The sequence below is a fragment of the Labeo rohita genome, unplaced genomic scaffold (assembly GCF_022985175.1).
Source record: "Labeo rohita strain BAU-BD-2019 unplaced genomic scaffold, IGBB_LRoh.1.0 scaffold_384, whole genome shotgun sequence".
NCBI classification, from domain to species: Eukaryota; Metazoa; Chordata; class Actinopteri; order Cypriniformes; family Cyprinidae; genus Labeo; species Labeo rohita.
The window spans coordinates 46,113-65,174 of NW_026129302.1; the positions used below are offsets into that span (position 1 = coordinate 46,113).

The 19,062-nt window shown below is 35.9% G+C and overlaps 1 long non-coding RNA gene and 1 pseudogene across 1 annotated transcript; both read left to right on the plus strand.

Moving 5' to 3' along the window:
* The window catches only part of LOC127160553 (deleted in malignant brain tumors 1 protein-like), a 58,807-nt pseudogene extending 41,615 nt beyond the window's left edge, over positions 1 to 17,192 (plus strand).
* Positions 11,877 to 12,522, plus strand: LOC127160552 (uncharacterized). Its single transcript, XR_007826776.1, has 3 exons — positions 11,877 to 11,945; positions 12,078 to 12,140; positions 12,460 to 12,522. It is a non-coding gene; the product is annotated as an uncharacterized LOC127160552 (long non-coding RNA).
* Positions 17,193 to 19,062: the final 1,870 nt, after the last annotated feature.

The following is a 19,062-nucleotide window of genomic DNA, read 5'->3' on the forward strand; positions in this document are numbered from 1 at the left end:
TTATGTAATGTAATTAAAAACAAAAATGAACTAATCTGTTACAGTTACTGAGAAATAACGAATACAGTTAAATTACAGTTTAATTTTACAGTTTGTGTACAATTACAAAGTCGATTACATGTGAATATTTTGACTGATGTATTTCCCAAATTGCATTGACTGCTTTAAAATATGAGACACCAATGTTTCTGGAGTTTGGGACACAAAATAGGACACATGCTTATTCAATAACTGAATTATTTCATATTTGGGTGTATGTATATGCTTTATTTTTTAAGATTAACTGTATCATAGCTATTAAACTATATCTTATGATTTTAAATCTGTATTTAACCTCATGATCTCAAAGTAAAAAGAGGTACTAAAGATTTTGTGGTGGCTGTGCTTTAAAATTAAATTATTATAATCTTAATTCAAGTGATGAAAGATTTTGTAAATTTGACAGTAATTAGTGTTGAGTGCTACTGTAAGGTTAAACCTGCTTGCTTTAAAAGTTTCAAAAAGGATTAACATTTGAAAATATTCGTTAGAAATTTAGAAAAGTAATCAAATGTAATGTTACATTACCTCTAAACCAATTGAAATAGTTACACTACTTATTACATTTTAAATAGGGAAATTTAATCTATAGCCTATTATAGCATATTTCCAAAATAACCTACCCAACAATGTTGATACATTTGTGTTTTGAAATATATAAAACAATTTATTTTATTTGGATGAATTTGTCTTTTTTAGCAGATTTACCAATTATCCAGTCCTTTCCTTAATTTCAGGTAGCCCACAATTAGTTAAAGCTGTTGAAGAACTAATAATTTAGCACGAATTTGGCTATATTCCCCAACATCAGCTCTCACTATCTTTGATCACAGGCAAGTAATTTTGTCTAGGAATCGTAAATCGTAAAAAAAAAAAAAAAAAAAAAACCTGCTGCATTTATTTATATAATATAATGGCAACGTCCGCTCCGAGACCGCAACGCGACCACACCGCTGGCCTTGTCCCGTGTGTGCGCGTCTACGTTGCCTAGTGACGAAAGTGATTGTAGCGGGATCACGTAAAAACAGCAAATTCTAATTTCTTGGCTGGTAGGTGGCATTTAACTCGAAGACAGCTATGAACATTTAACAAGATCAGTTTTGAACTCGGCAGAGAACTTCTCTCTGCAAAGCCTGCACCTCATCCATTAACATATAGCGGGACAAGTTATCCCTTCTCAGCGTGAGAATACAAGGTGTGGCGTGAGAGCGTGTGAACTGGTTGAAATGCGTGTGTCTCACGGTGAATGCGTGAGACTTGAGAGCCCTGATATAGTGTTAGTGTTAAATGATCCAAAGTAAGTGGAGGTTTTGGCTGATTTGTGATTGTGAATGTATCTGATGGTTTTACTCCATAACAGGAAGTGTCCTTGCAGAAGAACAGCATTCTGGGTATGAAGATGCTGATGAGCTTCTTTCTGGTTAGAGGACTTAAATATAGTAATGTTACCCGCTATATGCATTAGTATATGTAATTAATTAAAACATTAACTTTGCAAGTTATCTTAGCAGAAAATAATATGCACCATTCAACACATAATTTAGATATGATTTTCTTTCTTTCTTTCTTTCTTTTATTTCTTTTTTTCTTTATTCATTCATTCATACATTTTAAAATTTTCATTAAAGCAAGATCTGCAGAACGAGTCACACCTGAATACCGTACTGATGTCACCACCACTAAAGGCTTGACAGGTCAGTGAAAACAACTGATGGGTTTCACCTCTTTAACTTTTGGGCCTGTGAACAGTAAACCTGTTTTTGTTTATAGACCTTAGTCAAGGTAGATTGCATATCTTATGCAGATGAAAATAAGGTTGTGAGGGATAAACTGAACACTGAACACACCTTACTTTAGTCCCTCACAGCCTCATTTTTATTCTTAAATATGGTGCTGCCCTGACTAAGGTCTTTTCTTTCTTTCTTTTTAACTCCTTTTGAAGAGCAACAAATCACACCAGAGAACTATGGTGATGTGATCACTGCAGGAGTGAGACATCATGCTACAGGTTTATTTATATCATTACTTCTACGTTTTAACACGATATATAAGCATTGTAATTGATTGATGTGTTTTTTCTTTCTCTCTCTTTTTTTTGTTATAGATGACTTACCAGAAAACTATGATGATGTTGTCATCATACGACAGTTCTCCAATGATAAAGCAGGTGTGGGTTTCAATTTACACCCTTCTAGCTTGGCACAGGGTATTTTATTTCTTATTTTTCTTCAAATTATTGTGCCATATATAGTATGTAGTCCAGTGGTGTCCAAACCTGCTCCTGGAGGGCCAGTATTCTGCAGAGTTTAGCTCCATCTTGACCCAAATACGCCTGTCTGGAAGTTTCTAGTAACCCTGAAGACTTTGATTAGCTGATTCATGTGTGTTTAATTGGCCCTCCAAGAACAGGATTGGACACTCCTGATATTGTCTATTTGTTCATGTAATTAATAATAGCCACATTTATATCAGAGGGTGTTCAGGAGGAGTATGATGATGTGAAGAATGTCAGAGAATATAGGAGTGACATGTTTGGTATGTTATTAACACCTTCATTTAGTCTCTACAGTCACTGTATATTATCCATTCTGTTGTCATGAAAGCTCATTTAAATTTACTGCTAATATTGTTTATTATAATGCATTTTGACGTATGTATTGACAAATTTGCTCTTGTTTTCCAATAACAGACTATGATGATGTGGAGGAGGATCCAGGAAAACAGACAGGAACTGTATAACTCAAACCACACCCACTGCCTCAAATCCTGTTGAAGCTTTTAATGTTTTAGTGACCTTACTATATAAGTTTCAGCTGCAATCTAACAGTGTTTTGTTATATTCTGTATTGAAATATAAAATTGCAATTTTATACAGAAAAAATGCTTTGCATCCATGACCTTTTTTTAAAATGTTTGACTTTTTTTCAGGTGCTTTTACGTTTTTTTTTGTCGTGCATCTCAACATATGTTTTACAAATCTCAAAGTGCTTATTCTGAAATCTGAATAAAGATGTGCATTGTAACGTATGCACCGTGTACAGTTATTCGCTGTGCTTATGTCATTGTATTGTTGTAATATTGTTTTTATTAGTACAGTAGGATGACTGCAAATGTTTTAACAATGATTTTGTTAACAGTGTGCAATCTGAAGCACTTCAAACCTTGATTAAATTAATAATTACATACAATACATTTTACTCCTACGGAAACTGTAATTCAGTAAAATGTTACATTTAAGAGTCTATAATTTGTGTGAGAACAGTGGTCACACTAAATGATGTTTGATAACAAAGTTCGGGAGGAGCATGATCAGATAATCAACTAATTCGGCACAGGTGCAACTCGTCTAGCTAGCACAAGTCATATATAAGCACACGTTCGACTGTTTTTTCGGCATCCCCCCCTCCACCCCAACTCCTCACTCTTAATCTATCCTCATCCTATACTTGGGATGGGGGAGTTCTCTGGGTTCGGGCCATATTCCGGGCTCGGAGCCCTCCCCCAGGACAGCACGCCAAAATATGCTTACTGTTTACTCAACCAGATTAGATGTGAGGGTGAACTCGTGAAACAGTCATAAACAAATGATGTCATTAATAGACCAGTCTCTCATGAGGTAACAGGTGAGATGAGCAGAACAACATTTTTTATCACCCTTTGCATGTTTACATGAGTATGAGTACACAGACATTTATTCTGTGATCCTTCAAATGAGATAAAGTGTTTTAGAAACTTAAATGTCATTTTTTATGCCATTCAGAGGGGGTTGAGGAGGAGTTGATGATATGACGAGTGTCAGTGAGATTAGTTATAACCATTTTCTTATATTAATGTAATTGTTTACATTTTTTAGACTTAATATATTTATCCAATTACGGTATTTGACATGATTTAAGATTTTGTTTTTTATAACAGATTGATCATGTGGAGGAGGAGTCAAACAGTGAAGTGGGGGGATGGGGCCCATTTGGTTCAATGTTCACAACCACTGCCTCAGTTCAACAAATCTGAACACACATAAGTTTGAGCAATATTGTTATTGATATGTCACATCTCAGGTTTTATGTTTTTTTATGTTTTACACTTGAGGCCTTTTTACTTGACTGCTTGCCTTTTGTCTGCTGATGTATTTTCTGTATTTTTTTTTTCCAAGTGTTTAATTGTGTTAGTAATTGTGGTGCTTCTAATTAAGCAATTAAAAAGCAGTTGTAACTGATGTACACAATACACACATACTCATCTTTGTTCCAATAAAATGTACAACACTTTTAGTACCAATTTATATGTGATATCTAATTATTTTAACTTACAGTGGAATGTTTTTCTCTATTTCATGATTTCAGGGCATGAGTTTCTAAATATGATGTATGATGAGATAAGCCAATCATCGAATATTGCTTTGGAATGGGATAATGTTGGGTGTAGTGTGAGTTAAAGAGACTAAGCTCTGACATTTTAAGACAGGCTCTTAGAAAGTCTTGTGCACTTACTACTACTATTTGTGTGCACATGCTCTTAACTGGCCAAGACTGCAAGTATTTGAACACGCCTTCAGTGCGGGCCTCTGTTTATCAAAATAAAGACATGACTGAATTGAGTCATGTAATGAGATTCACCTGTGGGACTGTTCTCTCTCCCTGAAAAACCACACTGACTGCTCCCACAAAGAGCACGCTGGACTCACCTGTGCAGGTCACAGCAAAATACTGAGGAATATTACTCATTTGATCATTTTAGAATTAATAATCTTTTTGTATTCAAAACTATCATAATTTTTGTGTTTTCCAGATTTGCCAGAATTGTCAGTGTCCACTACTCCTGCCACAACAACATCAGCTTCTCCTCCAGCTCTCTCTAAGAGGAGACACAGGATGACGTCTGAGGCTGTTTATGAGGGGATTCAGCACAGACACAATCACTTCACTCAGAGGGGAGAGACATGAGCCATGAAAGTTATTTAATATTATTAATAAGAGAGTCTGTCAGACAGTTGATGTTCATCTATTATTAGTCCAGTTAAACCTCCTGCTTCAAACCACAGAATTCCTGACAGAAAACCACAGAGCTGCAGGTGCATGTTTAGGTGAGTGTGTTTGTGTCAGTTAGTGTTTCTTCCAGTGTGTATTTTTAGAGAGTCATAAGCAGGGGCTCATATGTTTGTGTGTGTAGGGGAAGGAGTGTGTGTGTGTGTGTGTGTGTGTTCCTTCCTGTGTATATATGTCTGTTCTGCTCTTCTTTAACAGGGAGTCTTATCTCTGAAGAACTGCATTCTGGGTATGAAGATGCTGATGAGCTTCTCTCAGGTTAGAGAGCTGAAGTATATTCAAATTAATAACTAGCATAATTAAAAATAAAAATATATCATATAATTCACATTTGTAAAATCACACAAATAAAATATAACCTACTTAATTCGCAGTGTTCTGATGCAGAAGATATGGTAAAGGAAGTCACACTGGAGTACTTTATATTTTGAATGTGCAATGTTTCTTGTGAAATTTGTAGAATTCTTGGGTGCATTCTTGTTTCCTTTTCTCACTACCTTTCCTCGCATCCTTAGCTCCAAGTGAGTAGTGCTTCGAGCAGTGTTTCTATATCAATTTTCCTTTAAGTTTAGTGTGACTTTATCTCCACACTGACTTGTGACTGACACGAGTCTGTCCTCAGTGAAGTGTCTCTTCACGCTGGAGGAGGAGTCCCGCTCATCAGCGCTGACACTTTATTGATATATATGGAGAAATAAAAATGCTGCTTTCTGATTTGTCACTGATTGTGTTTGATGATTTCCTCTGTTGTGTCTAATAAGGTAACAGTGAGTGTCATTGGCAGCTGTGAGTCTCTCTCTCTCTTTAGGGGGCTGACAGGAGCCAGTTTCTTCAGTGTGTTTGAGGGAGCAGACGAGAAACTTGTGCTGTGCTCTGAGTTGATGAAATAGTGGGTTCTGAGCAGGGAGATAATGGGTAATCAAGGTAATCTATTCTAAATTTAAATGATAATTTGCTGAAATAATTCACATCTGCATTTACTTCATACTATGTTTGGTATATTGTATTTACGACATACCCTCTCTTAAATGTGTAGAAAGTATGCAAGTGATGTTGGTGAATGGCAATAATCCCTGTGCTGGTCGAGTGGAGGTTCATCACAATGGTCAGTGGGGAACAGTGTGTGATTGGGGCTGGGATATTGCTGATGCTGCAGTAGTTTGTAGAGAACTGGGTTGTGGGACGGCTGTAGAAGCAACATTTAATGCTCACTTTGGACATGGATCTGGACCAGTTTTAATGGCCTATGTCAACTGTAATGGATCAGAGACTGCACTGAAAGACTGCAGTTCAGAGAACGTGACTGCATGGTACTGTAATCATAGTGACGATGCTGGTGTCGTCTGTTCAGGTAAGCTGCTCCAAACCTCAGCCTGTAACTACATCACTTTCTTTCAATTCTCACTCAAGCAGTAACATACTTCTAAATGCTGATGTTGAAAAACTTGCAGCAGTATCAGTCTGTATCTATTTAATTGTTTTGTTCATAATAATATATTAATCATCATTCCTTATTTTGTATAATATTATGGAGAGAATCATCATTATACAGTGTGTATTATGTCTTTTATATTATTCAGACAGTCTGATTGCATTGTTTATTTAGTGAAGACTATAAATATATATAAATCACAGATGGAAGTTAATGATAGAAATACTCCAGATTAAGTAAATTAATATAATGCAAAATGTAAACATTTAATGACATCTTTCTCTAGAGGTAAGTGGACATGTTTAAATAATTATTGTCTTTACAATTAATAAAATAAAAATTAACATGAATTAATTTACTCTAGCACTAGATATCAGTAAAGAAACACCGCAATAAACTAAAGAAAGGATCAATATGTGGGTAAATCTAAATGTAAATCTGCCTTAACCTTTTGACGCATAGGAAATACAACATTGAATTATTGAACATATACACATTTTTGAACAATTAAAATGTAAGCATTTTTTATTACCTAACAAAATAGTAAAGCTACACATTCTGAACAATTTTAAACAGTGTAGTATGTATTTAGTTAGTATTCTACACTATAATCACAGTCTACTTTGTTAATATAAAAAAAAAATCTGTATTGATTTTTCAGTTTATTCTTTTACCTGTTTTTTAAATTATGCATAATATTTTATTTTGGGTTACAGGGTTACAGCGGGTAATGGATAACGGATAATGTCCTGGAAAAGTTCTAATAGCTTTTCCATTTTTCTAGATATTTTTCTTAGTGTACTAACTGATCAACAATCACACGTACAAGCTACTAACAAGGTGTATCATAAATTAAATTTTAAATTATTCAGTTATTACAAGTACCAGCTAACATCTTTGGTTTCCTCTGTTTGTGTAATTTAGAGGGAATGTGTGCCTTTTTATTATTTGAGTCACTTATCACTATTTGAGTCACATTTGAGTAAAAAAAAAAAAAAGCAAAATTTGTTGCTAGTTGCTTTTTAAAGAAAACGTTGCTCAGAAAAGTTGTTAAATTGCACTTTGCAACACTTTGAATGTTCCAGCGTCACGTGAACTAATAAATTAAAATCTGCTTTTGCGCTTTTTGGCCAGAGATGGACGCGCTTAGTGCTTGTCATATATCATGACTATTAAGTGTTTTTAACCACATAATGTGTATTTCCAAAATTTAAATATGCATAAGTACTAGCATTACACACTGATGTCTATGAAAGTGGTAACAATGAGCCTTACAGATATAATCTGATGACATGTTTAATATCATATACACATTCTATAGATAACTATAAAGTTTACTCTATTCTTCTCCCAGTTCACCAGAAACTTACTTTAATGTATTTTTTCTGAGTAAACGATAAGCGACACCATGAAGGATTCTAACTTCTGTTGGGTGCGTTTGTGTTCCATAGAAATCCATGTTAAATCAGGGTAAAAAAGCTCAACTCAATTGGAACTTTTTCAATATAACTAAATATAAAATTGTGCTTAGGTTTAACATTATATTATATAACGTAAATATAATTTGACTAGAAACACCTGAGACCAGAAATGTAAAGCACCAGACTCTCGTGTTCAGAAAAAGGTGGATACACACTTACTATTGTAGCAACTCCTTCCACTTTGCATATCGCTAAATACCCATCTCCAGTATGTAACCTCTGGATCTCACTTTAGATACATTACATACATAATGTACTGTTGGATAGCTTAATTATCGTGACTCTCATTTTATAAGTTGTTAATTGTTTTCCAGATTACACTGATCTCAGACTGGTAAATGGCTCAAATTCCTGTTCTGGTCGAGTTGAACGTGAGTACCTCAATAAATGGGGTACAGTGTGTGATGCATGCTGGGATATGAGAGCTGCCAGTGTCCTCTGTAGGCAGCTGAATTGTGGGATTGCTGTGTCTGTTGTGGGATCAGACTGGTTTGGAGAGGGAAGTGTTGAAATCTGGGCTGATGTGTTTGATTGTAATGGGAATGAAACAAAACTCTCAGAATGTTCCATCTCTTCATGGAGTCGAGCTGAATGTTCTCATAGACGAGACGTTGGAGTCATCTGCTCTAGTGAGAGGATTTCACTGAACAAATGTTATAAACTACCTATTAAATTACCTTGGAATATCATAATAAAATGGCACATCTTTCACGCAGATTCGTCTCTGGCTCTTCATGATGGTCTGGTGCGGTTGTCTGGAGAAAGACAGTGTGAGGGGGAGGTGGAAGTTTTCATCCATCAGGTCTGGAGGAGAGTTCTGCTGGACTCCTGGAGTCTCACTGAATCCTCTGTGGTCTGCAGACAGCTGGGCTGTGGCTCTGTGCTGAACTTCAACGGCTCCTCTTCATCCAGTCCTGAACACAGTCATGAGTGTGTGACGGGCTTCCAGTGCTCTGGGAGTGAAGCTCATCTGGGGAACTGCAGCTCTCCACAAACTCTCAACTGCAGCTCCACACAACAGCTGTCAATCACCTGCCTTGGTGAGAACAACAACATCTGGGCAGATTCTCCAGTTGATAGTGATCAATAATGTGTTTTTCTTTCTCTAAATATCAGGTCACAGGTCCATCAGGCTGGTGGGTTCTGGGGGAGACTGTGCAGGGAGGCTGGAGGTTTTTCACAGCGGCTCATGGGGGACAGTGTGTGATGACTCCTGGGATATTAAAGATGCCCATGTGGTGTGCAGACAGCTGCAGTGTGGAGTGGCCCTCAGTAACCAGCAGGTACCAGCCTGGTTTGGTCCTGGTTCTGGACCCATATGGCTGGATGAGGTGGAGTGTGAGGGGAATGAGACGTCCCTGTGGAGCTGCTCTTCTCCAGGCTGGGGAAAACATGACTGTAATCACAAGGAGGATGTAGGAGTTGTGTGCTCAGGTAAATATGCTGGTTTTTAAAATTAAAAAAATTAATATGTGTTTAATCTATACATAACATATTTATATGTGCATATGGCCTAAATTTTTCAATTTTGGTGTTTTAAAATTACTTTTCATCTCTAGAGTTTAAAGAGATCAGGTTAACTGAGGGCTGTGAAGGGAATGTGGAGGTTTTCTACAATGGATCCTGGGGTAATGTGTGCTGGAACCAGATGGACAGAGACACAGCGAGTCTGATCTGTCAAGAGCTGAACTGTGGAAGATCTGGTAGTGAACCCAGACATTCAGAGGGACTGAAGTCTCATAACTGGCTGGATAAAGTAAAATGTCGACCACATGATTCCACTTTATGGCAGTGTCCATCTTCACCCTGGGGACAGAATGACTGTAATAAAGATGAGGTGGCCACAATCACCTGCTCAGGTGAGTTTGTTTAAATAGTTTAATATGGTCTCAATAGTCATATTTCCTTAAAAGTTTCTGCAAAACTACACTAAGCTGATGGAAAGCATGAGTTCCCTTAATTGTATTGTGTTTTCATTTTAGAGGAGGAAACTCATGAAATCTCCTCGGAGTCGTCTGACATTTTCAGCATCTCACCAGAGACAGTGTTCAAGTAAGTTTCCTGATAATAAATGTGTTAAATGTTTGTTAGTGTAAGCCATTTTTTCCTAATTAAAAAAAAAAAAAAAAATTCAGCTTTAGTTTTAGTGTGTGTTATCTTGTAAATGGTGTGATTATCAGTGATGGTTTGTGTTTTAGATCATGTTCCTCTCAGACTGAGTGGAGGGGAGGGCCGGTGCTCTGGGAGGCTGGAGGTGTATCATAACGCTGTGTGGGGCTCAGTCTGTGATGATCAGTGGGACATCAGTGATGCTCAGGTGGTCTGCAGGCAGCTGGGTTGTGGAGCAGCACTGAGGGCTGATGGGAATTCAGTCTTTGGTGCTGGTGAAGGTGTTGTGTGGATGAACAAAGTCGAATGCAGAGGGAATGAGATTCACCTGTGGGACTGTCCTCTCTCCCTGAAAAACCACACTGACTGCTCCCACAAAGAGCACGCTGGACTCACCTGTGCAGGTCACAGCAAAACAATTTTTAATTATTTTAATTATTTTTAGATCATTTTAGAATGAATAATATTGGTATATTGAGGACATTCATGCTCTTAAATGTGTTTGTGTGTGTTTTGCCAGATTTGTCAGTGTCCACTACTCCTGCCACAACAACATCAGCCTCTCCTCCAGTGTCTCTTCCAGTGCACTCAACATCAGTCACAAACTCTTCAGCAGCTCCTCTCCGTCCCCCCAGTGCTTGTGATTGTACTGGTAGTTGTGCTCTTACTGCTCTTAGTGCCACTGCTTATACTGATTCAGCAGAACAGAGTGATGAGGAGAGGTAGGAGAGATCCAGAGACTGTCATATTGTGTCTTATTCAGTGTGTGATCAGTCATGTGTTGTGAACTGACAGCAGGTTTGTCTGTCTACACTCACAGCTCTCTCTAAGAGGAGACACAGGATGACGACTGAGGCCGTTTATGAGGAGATTCAGCACAGACCCACTAACAGACACAGTCTCTTCACTCAGAGAGGTGAGTAAGTGTCATAGTGTTGGATTTGTAGTGATCAACAGGATAATCACTTTATTCAGAGGGGTGAGTGGAATAAATTACATTCATTAATTTGTGGGACCTTGTGTGTCATTTTTGAAATTATATAGTGTTAGTGTTGAATCAATGAGTCAAAGAAAGTGGGGGATTTGGCTGATTTGTGACTATGAATGTTTCTGATAGTTCTACTCCATAACAGGAAGTGTTCTTTCTGAAGAACAGCATTCTGGGTATGAAGATGCTGATGAGCTTCTTTCAGGTTAGAGGACTTAAATATAATAATACCCCCGCTACATAATAAAGCCTATGTATGTTGTGTAATGCATATGTAATTAATTAAAAACATTCACTTACCAAGTTATCTTAGTGGAAATGATACACACCATTCAACACATAATTTAGATATGGTTTTATTTATTTATTTAAGCAAGATCTGCAGAAGGAGTCACACCTGAATACTACGATGATGTCACCACCACTAAAGGCTCCACAGGTCAGTGAAATCAACTGATGGGTTTCACTTCTTTAACCTTTTGGGCCTGTGAACAGTAAACCTGTTTCTGTTTATAGACCTTAATCAAGGTAGACGAGGTTGTAAGGAATAAATGAGGTTGTAAGTAATAAACGTACAGTCTTAACAGTAGTATGCACTGTACAAGGGTCCAAAATCACACTTTTTTTTCCTGAAATTTTTTTTTATCAGTTGAACAATTATCATGTTTTCAAACAACACTGCAATCCACTGAACAAACTGCTTAACTCATTTTCATTATTATCAAAAAATAAATATGGTGCTGCCCTGACTAAGGTTTTTTCTTTCTGTTTTAAACTCATTTAAGAGCAACAAATCACACCAGAAAACTATGATGATGTGATCACTGCTGGACTGAGAGATCTTGCTACAGGTTTATTTCTTATAATTATTTCTACATGTTTTAACAATATAAATGTTTGTATTTTAATCATATATATTTACAGTTTTAATATCCAACTTTTTTTTTTTATTTGATGAGTGCATGTTCATTATTTTGTTGTAGATGACGAACCAGAAAACTATGATGATGTTGTCATCATACCACAGTTCTCCAGTGATAAAGCAGGTGTGGGTTTCAACTTACACCTTTCAGTTTTTTTTATTTCTTATTTTTCTTCAAATTGTAGTGCCATATAATGTCCAGTGGTGTGCAAACCTGCTCCAGGAGGGCCACTGTCCTGTAGAGTTTAGTTCCATCTTGACCCAAACACGCCTCTCTGGAAGTTTCTAATAACCCTGAAGGCCTTGATCAACTGGTTCAGGTGTGTTTAATTGGGGATAGAAAACCTAAACTCTGCAGGACTGCATCCTTTCAGGAGCAGGATTGGACGCCCCTGATATAGTCTGTCTGTTCATGTAATTAATAATAGCCACATTTATATCAGAGGGTGTTCAGGAGGAGTATGATGATGTGAAGAATGTCAGAGAGTATATGAGCAACATGTTTGGTATGTTATTAACACCATTTAGTCTTTATAATCACTTTCCATTATCACTTTCTGTGGTCATGAAAGCTCATTTAAATGTACTGCTAGTATAGTTTATTATAATGCATTTTAATGTATGTATTGATACATACATTTGCTCTTGTTTTCCAATAACAGTCTATGATGATGTGGAGGTTGATCCAGGAAAACGGGCAGGAATTGTATAAGCCAAACCACACCCACTGCCTGAAATCCTCAAAGCTTTTAAAGTTTTAGTGATATTACTACATACGTTTCATCTAACAGAGTTTTGTTACAGTCTATATTGAAATACAATTGCAGTTTTAGACAACAAAAAGTGCTTTGCTTTAATGACCTTTTCAGAATGGGTTTGACTTTTTCCAAGCATTTTATTAATCTTTTTCATCATGTTGCCTTAGAAATTTGAGAAAAAAAAAAAACTGACACATATCATTAATGGACTACAGGATCTTCAGCTTAATGGTATCATAATATCAAAATATCATTCTTTTTAAGACTCACTGATGGTTCACTTTTAATATTTTGCTAAAGGACATTAGAATGTACTAAGTTTACAAACAGGAAATAAGTTTACAAACAGCAGACATGAGCAGTAATCTTTCTTTTTAAATGAATGTAATAACTCTTTTAACTGAGCAGAAATGCATATTGTTTGCTTCATGTCCTGCAGTGGGGGTTTCTGATCTTCAGAAACACACGACATGAATACTGTCTCAACATATGTATCACAAATGACAAAGTGCTCATTCTGAAATGTGAATAAAGATGTATGCATTGTAACGTATGCACTGTGTAGTTATTTGCTGTGCTTATGTAATTATGTTGTTGTAATATTGTTTTTATTATTATAGTAGGATAACTGCAAATGTTTCAACAATGATTTCATTAACAGTATGTAGTTTGAAGCAGTTAATGATTTAAATGTTGGTTAAATTAATAATTACATGCAACACATTTTACCTCTATGCAAACTGTAATTCAGTAAAAACGCCACAGTCGTGAAGGGTCCAAAATAGATGTTGCTCAACCAGGAGATAAAATACACACATCATAACTCATTCAGAGAAATAACACTGACTGTGTAGAGACTTGGACATCCTGCTTTTATTTTCAAGACGATGAGATGAGCATATTTTAACTATAAATATATGGATTTAAACACTATTTGTATTTGTACAGGCAAAGTGAGGTTGGTGGGTGGCAGTATCTCTGTGCTTTGAGTGGCAGTCCATCATGACGGTCAGTAGGTAACAGTGTGTGATAATGACTTATTATTATATAGTCTATTTCTACAATATATTTTTACTTTTTATTTATTTTACACATTTCCAAGGGCTGGACATATAAAATGTAATTTTAGAAATTTAATTTAAGAAATTTAGTTAATTTTATGCTGCTTTTGTGTAATTTAGTTTAAATGGTGTATATTATCCAAACAAACATAAAACAGAACCAAAGCAGTGTTCATGAATACAGAAAACACACAAGCATAATCATTAAAACCTCATCATAACATTACACAAAACCAAGAACTGAAGAAACTGAGGGCTAATATATACTTGCAGGGAGTAATCAAAGGAACAGAAACAGGTGTGAACTAATCAAGGGCAGTGGAAACAAACTAGTGGTGGGAAAACAGACAACAAAGGAAGCTAGGTCAAACTAAACAAAGAACACAGAGCTAAACCAAAACAGAACAGAACTGACACCTGACAATAAGTAATATAAAAATAGAGCAGCATATTATCTACTTCTGAAGCCATTTTTATAAAATCTGTTAAATTTCGATGTTTAAATTCAATTAGTAATGTAGTCGTTTGCACATCACTGCTGTTGTGATTTGTGTGTGGACAGTTAAATTTGCCATTCAGTTAATTAATTGCAATGTGGCAAAGCAGTGTTTTTTATTTTACTTTTTTAAACATCCAGATGTACAGAATATGTTGTTTTTAATCATGAAACATCCCAAAAATGTGGCAGTATTTTTTTGTCTACAGATAAACAAGTAAGCATTTGTACATTTTTTTTTTTTTTTTTTTTTTTTTTTATAATTTGTTAATAAATAAGCTTGTATTGATGACACAGCCGCTAAAAAAAAATATTGATGTTCTAAATGCACATGCATTTTCATCAAGGTCTGTTGAAGATCTGGTGTTGAGTCAGTTCATGTATTTTTGGCTTGCTACAAATGTTCCCCAGCGACTTAAGACTGGATTTGTGGCCCAGTGAAATGGAGACCATATGACTCAAATTTGTTATTGGGAACAGTGAAGATTGACTGATACACACACCTGAGACCCTTCCCCTGCAGGACAGATGCTAAAGCAGGTTTGTTTATAGGTTTATATCCCTTCTACCCTTGTGAAAATGAGGTGTGCTTAATTTTACTGAATGCGCACTTATATTATACATCAAATTAAAGGCCACTTAAGTGTATCTAAAGAGAGTACAATCTCATGACTTTCTTAACTCACTTTGTTTAACAACACACTTTAAGTGTTTTAAAAATGTGCTTTGTAATAATGTTTAATTACGTTTTACTTAAACTTACATTTTAAATCACTGTTTTTGTCATGCTTTAAAGAGATATAGTTATGTTGATGTATTGATTAATATACTAAAGAACAAGTAAAATAATTGACTTTAATTTCAACTGAAGTGTGTTGCCCAAAATTACATTTAATGCATTTTTGAAAGTTTATAATATATAATGTGAATATATTACATGTGTGTTATATACTGTGTGTATGTTTCTTCTATTCCACTTACTCATACAGTATGTGGCATTGTACTTGTATGACAATTTACAGAATTAAGGATTATCAAATATAGATGAAGATTAAAGCAGATGTTGAATAATGTGCTTTAAATTGTATGTCCATTGCTATTGTGCACTTCAGAATCAATATCTGTAGTCTTTAGTCTAACTTTTTTTTTTTAACAAACTGGATTGTACTAAATTTGGCGCAAGAAAGAAAGAAATCATGTTTATATTGTTGTAAAGTACACTGGTAACTTATTTATTTGTGGACAGTTGGGGGAAAAAAAACAGAACATTTAAAAAAAAAAAAGAAAGAGAAAAAGGTAACTTAAAAGGAAATTAACAATTTCTATCCAGAAAAAAAAAAGTTTAACAGTGAGTAGCTCCCTCACGTGGTAACACAAGGACAATACTCTTGTCTGCTCCTCTTTACAATAAGAAGTGTTTTGCTGCCATCTGCTGGATGAATTACACATTACAGTGTTAAACACACATCTACAGCTATAAAAAAAATCTGTGATATAATACAAGATGAATATTTATTAGAAGAATATTTAGATGTTTATTTACAGATCTTATCTGAATAGCTATTTTTTTGTTGTACACAAGCAGTCCAGTTTATTTTAGAATGTAATAACATGCTGTTCATTGTGATTTTAATGTCATGTATATTGTTCCAAAAATAACTTTAAATGTTCAGTTTATTATAATTTAAATATATATAGAAAATATCAACTTACTTTCTGTGTGGAGTAAAGTTTTAGTAAGTGTCTGAAGTGAGCAGTGAATGACTGTGGAGAAGATGAAGTGGCCAAAATTACTTGCTCGGGTGAGATGATACAGTATTTAAATTATTTAATATGTACTTAATAGTGATTTTCCTGTTAATACATTAGTTAATGTTTCTTGTAGTGTAAGCCTGTATTTGCTTCAAATATTATTATCTGTGCATTGCATTATTTGCATGTTAAATCAGTGCATTTAAATTTGTTTTTAAAACTCTGTCTGCAGTTTTAGTGTGTATTTTGTTGAAATTGGTGTGCTGAGGTTAGTCTGTGCTGGTTGATGTGTGTGTTTTAGATTATGTTCCTCTCAGACTGAGTGGAGGGGAGGGCCGGTGCTTTGGGAGGCTGGAGGTGTATCATAACGCTGTGTGGGGCTCAGTCTGTGATGATCAGTGGGACATCAGCGATGCTCAGGTGGTCTGCAGGCAGCTGGGTTGTGGAGCAGCACTGAGGGCTGATGGGAATTCAACCTTTGGTGCTGGTGAAGGTGTTGTGTGGATGAACAGAGTCGAGTGCAGAGGGAATGAGATTCACCTGTGGGACTGTCCTCTCTCCCTGAAAAACCACACTGACTGCTCCCACAAAGAGCACGCTGGACTCACCTGTGCAGGTCACAGCAAAACACTGAGGAATAATATTTATTTAAGCATTTAAAGCTGAAAATATTTAGAATTAAAAAAAAAAAATAGCATTGTTTTTAATATTTGTGTCTGCCTGTTTTTATAATTACAGATTTGTCAGCCTTCACTACTTCTTCCGCATTAAGAACTGTTGCTCCTCTACAAACTGTCTCCGTCCCCCCCAGTGCTTGTGATTGTACTGGTAGTTGTGCTCTTACTGCTCTTAGTGCCACTGCTTATACTGATTCAGCAGAACAGAGTGATGAGGAGAGGTAGGAGAGATCCAGAGACTGTCATATTGTGTCTTATTCAGTGTGTGATCAGTCATGTGTTGTGAACTGACAGCAGGTTTGTCTGTCTACACTCACAGCTCTCTCTGACTGGTATACAGGACTACAAAGGACACAGACAGAAGCTGTTTATCGTGAGATTCATCACAGACAACATCACTCAGAGGGGTGAGGCATCATGTGAGAATGTTAAAAGCTTTAACTATATTACAATTTATGTGTTTAGAAACAAAACACCTGAGAAAAAGCTATCAACAGCAAAGTAAAAAACATAAATAAATAAAAGAATAAAGGATAAAAGTTACACTTTTAATTTGACACGGCATAGGAAAAAAAACCCACATACAAGATCAAAACCAAATTTTGGCTTTTGTGCTGGTCTACAAAAAAATTATTTGAACTATTTGAAAACAAAACATGGTTCACAGTCTGTCTAAATGGATTCACTGTGATCCATTTTAACATATTACATAATTAAAAGCGTAAACTTCCTATAAAAGCTATTTAAGTAATCCGAAACTCAAAACTGAACCTATTTTCTCTCAAAAATTCCCGTCATAACTGGCATGCAATAAATCTTGGGATAATCTGGATCATTTTGTATCATTCGTGGCACTTGAAGGAGCCTTTGAATTTGGACAGCCTTCATCCTGCTGCTGTGATGCATTGGGACATCAGCGATGCTCAGGTGGTGCAGACGGAATGAGATTCACCTGTGGGACTGTCCTCTCTCACTGAAAAAAACATTTTCTTCTAATTATTTCTTCAGAACCTCCACATTTTATACACACATTTATTTCACTGTGTTAGTCATGAACTTCCATTGTCTTTATGACAGGTGAAAAATACCCCTACCCCTAGCAATAACCCCTCACAGAAACTACTCACTTGTTTGTGTTCAACAGGTTTCACTATATTAAAATAATAATAATAATAAATAAATAAATAAGAAGTTGTGACAAACAACTTGGAATATAAACCAATGTTTATTTACAAATTTGTCTCAGTTCAGTTAATTTTATAATGTATTAACATACTGTTTAGCCATATATAATATAATATTACAAAAAGTTGACACTTTTTTTTATAAAAACTTACAAGTATTTAGGTTTTTTTTTGTAATAATAACTTATTTATTCCCAGTTTCATTGTGTGTGTGTGTGTGTGTGTGTGTGTGTGTTGCTTGTATCTGCTGTGTTCATGTTCAGGCTTTGATGTTGAATATAAGCTGCAGTGTTTCTGTATCAATCTGCTTTAAGTTTAGTGTGACTTTATCTCCACACTGACTTATGACTGACATGAGACTTTATTGATATATATGGAGAAAATAAAAAAGCTGCTTTCTGATTTGTCACTGATTGTGTTTGATGATTTCCTCTGTTGTGTCTAATAAGGTAACAGTGAGTGTCATTGGCAGCTGTGAGTCTCTCTCTCTCTTTAGGGGGCTGACAGGAGCCAGTTTCTTTAGTGTGTTTGAGGGAGCAGACGAGAAACTTGTACTGACAGAGTCAAACAGATGGTGTGATGAGTAGAAGATGATGGAGGGATGTCTAACACTCGTTTTACTCTCCTTTATAATCACTATAACCACATCTGGTAAGTACGTGCATAAAGAGTAAAAAGGTTAAATGAAAATGTTTTAATGACTAGAAACTGAATTGAGGCCTGTATAATATCTAGAAACTAAGACTGAGTGACACTAGATCACTAATTATCAATTCAATTTTATAAGCATTTTGAGCTTTTACACACTAACAAGCAGACCTGAGTTTAGTAACTTAAAAAGTAAATATTGTATGAAATATACTTTTTGTCATACCACTTTGAATAACCACTTTTTGTGTGTGTGTTTGTGTAATATATAGATCATAAAACAGTCTAGGATTGTTGATGGGTCTCACCTCTGCTCTGGGAGATTAGAGTTGTTTCATGGGAACACATGGCACACAGTGTGTGATGCTGCCTTTGACCAGCAGGATGCAGAGGTTGTGTGTAGAGAGCTGGACTGTGGGGCTCCTCTACAGGTGCTGGGAGCAGCTGCTTTTGGCAAAGGAGACACTCAG